Below are 4,108 nucleotides of genomic sequence, written 5' to 3'. Positions count from 1 at the left end.
ATTAACTAACTTAACTGTTTAACTGATTAATTTATTTAACTGGTTATTTAAGTAACTTACTTAATTGGTTAATTAAGTGACTTGCTTAATTGATTAATAACTTACTTAATTGTTTAATTTACTTATCCAATTAATTAATTAACTTAATTAGCTAACTAATTAACTTACTTGGCTTGCTTAACTGCTAAGTTTCCTTTCCTGTTGAGTTTCCTTAGCCATTAAGTTTACTTAATCGCTAAGTATTCTAGTTTAGCAACCCCCTGGTTATGAGTTCTAATTTCTAGATACAATGGAACTCGTATTAGTGTATTAACTCAACTCAACTTTAACGATAATCACGAGATCGAAACCCTCACAACGAATGACAAAGTATAGCCAGATATTGGCAGCACTTAAACATCCATTGGATCGGTTTTAATCGATCGGATACAGTATCGTACCAGTGATTAGAGTTATTACCTTAATAACGAGCAGAGTTTCGGGTTTAGGGGTATAATACCCGAGTATTATATGTTTAGAGAAAAAGAAAGAATTTGAGCGATTTTGAACGGAGGCATCGTTCTTCTTTTATAGGTTGGACATAGGGCAGCTCGTGCCCCGCGAGGCCTCTTTGGTCACACTCTCGCGACCCGCGAGGGATTAGATTAGGGTGTAGGGTTGATGGGTCAATAAGTAGGCTTGACACGTGTGTGACACGTAGCGTAACACGTGTCTGGATTGAGATGAGTCTCCCGCGCCCCGCGAGAGATCTCTCTTAGTGGGTCGCAGCCCGCGACATCATAAAATTTCATTTTTATTTATTTTTCATTAATAATAATGTTATACGGGTTCGGTTCTTTGATTACGGAGCGTTTTAGCGCGTTTTTGAGGGTTGTTACAGGGGTTTAATGGGAAATTTGTCCCGAAAGGACTTTTGGGTTTGGAGAGGTTAGAATTTCTTACTTTCAAAAACTCTTTTATCAAGCTTAAGTTAAAAGTGATACTAAAAGTCATTATGCATTTGTCAAACATTATCTTTTAACTTATTAACTTTTAAGAAGTCATTAGGTTAAAAGTTGGTGCAAAATAAGAAATCCCAAACATCCACTTATTATAAAAAATGCTAGCTACTGATATTTAATTTGTAAATAATAAGTAAGAACCTAGTGGTTTTAAATAATGAGTATGGTTATTATATAAACTAGGGTGTCACACCCGCGCTTCGCGGCGGGCGACCCGATTTTTGATCCGATACAAAAGTATGTCGACACGTGTCTTACATCGACTGGAAAACTCGATTAGAAAAGTATTTAGAAACTTCATACCAATTACCAAGCAGAAAAAAGACTGTGGCGGCGAACGACAACTACGAACGGCAGTGAGAGTGGCAACGAACAATGGTGACCGGTGTGATTTCTTGGTCGGGGGTAAATGACAGCAGCGAACGATGGTGAGCGAGGCGACGAACGATGGTTAGCACGACGTTGAATAGTGGTTAGTGTGGCGTTGAAGAGTGGGTTTTTCCCGGGAAGAGTTGTGGTTTTTAGGCTTTTTTTCTGAAGTCAGATTATGAAAGAGAGGAGGAGAGAGTCAAGTAGAGTTCTTGTTTGTACAACAGGCTTCATGAGTTGTAAGTAACCGACATAGCCTTAGTTTCATGACCACATTAGAGCTTGTTGCACTTGATATTTTAAAACCGGTTTTTAAACTATATCAGGGAGGGCTCAAAAATGATTTAACCAATAGTACTAGGTTGTACAGGGCGGTAATACCGAATTGACTAGTTAGCCCCTATCTATACTTTCTATAAAAGGAGAAATCCCAATGACACGAGAAAAGCTGATGTGTCAGCCAGAGAGGCTATCCAACAATGTTTTTCTTATGTCATTATTACATCATAAAGCTTAATATTAAAGGACTTTAAAATTCAAAACACTGGCCCACATTTAACTTTCAAAGGTCTGCCCACATACAAAAGAGCAAAGGTCTGCCCAGATTCAAAAGGGTAAAGGTCTGCCCACATACAAAGGACAAAGGTCTGCCCATATTCAAAATTCAAAATCTTGGCTCCATATTCAAAATTCAAACCATATACGTATTAAAAGTTCTTTTTAATCTCTCTGAGCTTATCATCTCTCAACTTTCTCTTTCTAAAACTCACTCTCTCTTTCTAAAAGTCACTTTCTTTATCTCAAATCCAAACCACCATCTCATCTCTCAACGATTTACTTCTATAAGCCTTCTCCTCTTCCACCGATTTCGATCTGACAGGTACACAATTCCGATTTATTGATTGCTTCCATCTTCATTTTGCACTTACAATTTGCTTTGTAATTTAGGGTTTTTGAAATTGATTTACAGTACAGAGGAGAAGAAAACGGATAATGAGAAGATGCATGCCTTACAAAAACTTATTCCAGATTCATATAAGGTTATGCTTATAGTCACAATCTTTTGATCGTTTCAGACGTTTCTTACAAGATTATGATTTAGGGCTTTTTTAATGTTTTTTTACTGGATTCGTAAGTGGACGATTGGGGGTTTAAAGGTGGTTGTGTTGTATTCACGTTAGGCATAAATAATTTGTTATTTGGATAATATAGAGTATCAATTTTAATAATTATAGTCTTTTGATTTTAACTTCTGCTGTTTAATAGAAAGCATAGCAATAGCAATGTGTTAAAACGCGGGTGGTATCTGTATAAAGGTGTTTAATGTAACTTTGATGCAAAGCAGGTGTTGGTTTAGAGAAGCCAAACGCGTGTGCGTTTAATACTACAGCAGTTTGATAACATTCTTAAAAAGTTGAAAGTAGTAAGTCTTTTTGTCTCTCTCATCAATAAGAGCTGCTTATTTTCATCTTTTTCGTGGGTTTTATCGTTTATCTTTTTTTTGTGTAAAATTTGACAGCAAGCAGCAGAAATTAAAAAATGACAAGGTAGACTTAAGGTAACTGTTCCATAGTTTAAACACAAAATGGTGATGTGGCATTTATTAATTTATGATTTTTGTTTTTTTCCTCTTTGTTTAACATCTTAAAAGCTACTGGAGAGGACGGTGACCAAAAAACAAATCCGGACAAGGACCGCAGTGAAACAGCTATCAAGTCTACACGTCCTCAAGGAAGGTCCGTCGTCTTGCACAAATTGAGTTTAATTTTTTATTATCGTGATATATAAGTATTGATTAGATGGAGTTTTATTCGTTTGCTACCAGATACAAGAGATTGGAGAGAAGAAAACTTGTCGACACATATTCCACCAAGGATCATGAAGAAATTCTTGTATGTTTTTCTATTTTGAGTTATATCTTGTGGTTTTTCTAATGTTTATGCTTATAAATTTGGATACTAAAGAGTTTGACTGGAGACAAGCATGACGGTAATGCATTCTAAATGTTCAGTTTACCTCTCTTGCTACCTTGCAATATTTGTAACAAGTTGTTAATGATGTGACATACACTAATAGCTTGAGACATTAGGTCAAGTAAACTAGTTGATTTAGGCTTTTAATCGTTATTTGCTTCCTTAAAGTTTAAATACATTTCTTTCTCTTTGATTAATATTTTGTACTCTTTTAATCTTCAAATGATGCCATACCTATGTGATAACAAGGAGAATCCTTGTGAAACATACATTGTAAAAGCCACTAAGCAAGAGAAAGACTCAAACTCTCAAAGTATATCATTATGGATGATTGTTGATATAATAAATGTTTAAGCGAACTTAGATTAGGTTATTGTTCTTTTAAGACAGAGAGGCGCACATTAGCAAGAACATAGCAAAGACAGTGAGGTGGCTGAAAAAACTGATGAGACTGGCCGGACATCTCAAAGACATTTCTTTACCCATAAATATTATTTCTAACTACAAACAAACTCACATATAATTTGCAACCGATCGATCGATCATTCATCTCTCTCTCATGAGTCTGCAGCTGTCATGCGCTCTTTTAATTGTAAGTTCCCTTGTATCCTCTCTAATCTGTTCATGTGATCTTAGATCTTCTTTTATAAATTAATAATCAAATACTATAATTAAGACTGTTGGAGCACATACAGATCGAGTTAACTGTTACATCATGCGTTTTTAACTAATTCAGCTATATTTGGTCAAATGCCTCAGTTATTA

The 4,108-nt window shown here is 35.5% G+C and overlaps 2 long non-coding RNA genes across 3 annotated transcripts; both read left to right on the top strand.

Moving 5' to 3' along the window:
- Positions 1 to 2,115: 2,115 nt before the first annotated feature.
- Positions 2,116 to 2,759, top strand: LOC118490620. Of its 2 annotated transcripts, none has more exons than XR_004889583.1 (3): positions 2,116 to 2,250; positions 2,341 to 2,410; positions 2,716 to 2,759. It is a non-coding gene; the product is annotated as an uncharacterized LOC118490620 (long non-coding RNA). The 2 variants fall into 2 exon arrangements; XR_004889584.1 differs by having other exon boundaries at positions 2,319 to 2,410.
- A 130-nt stretch (positions 2,760 to 2,889) lies between these two features.
- LOC118490619 lies at positions 2,890 to 3,545 on the top strand. Its single transcript, XR_004889582.1, has 3 exons — positions 2,890 to 2,928; positions 3,022 to 3,106; positions 3,196 to 3,545. It is a non-coding gene; the product is annotated as an uncharacterized LOC118490619 (long non-coding RNA).
- Positions 3,546 to 4,108: the final 563 nt, after the last annotated feature.

This window comes from Helianthus annuus, chromosome 3 (assembly GCF_002127325.2).
Source record: "Helianthus annuus cultivar XRQ/B chromosome 3, HanXRQr2.0-SUNRISE, whole genome shotgun sequence".
Lineage (NCBI taxonomy): Eukaryota > Viridiplantae > Streptophyta > Magnoliopsida > Asterales > Asteraceae > Helianthus > Helianthus annuus.
The sequence above is the reverse complement of the archived record's forward strand: the minus strand, read 5'-3'. Positions and strand labels throughout refer to the sequence as shown.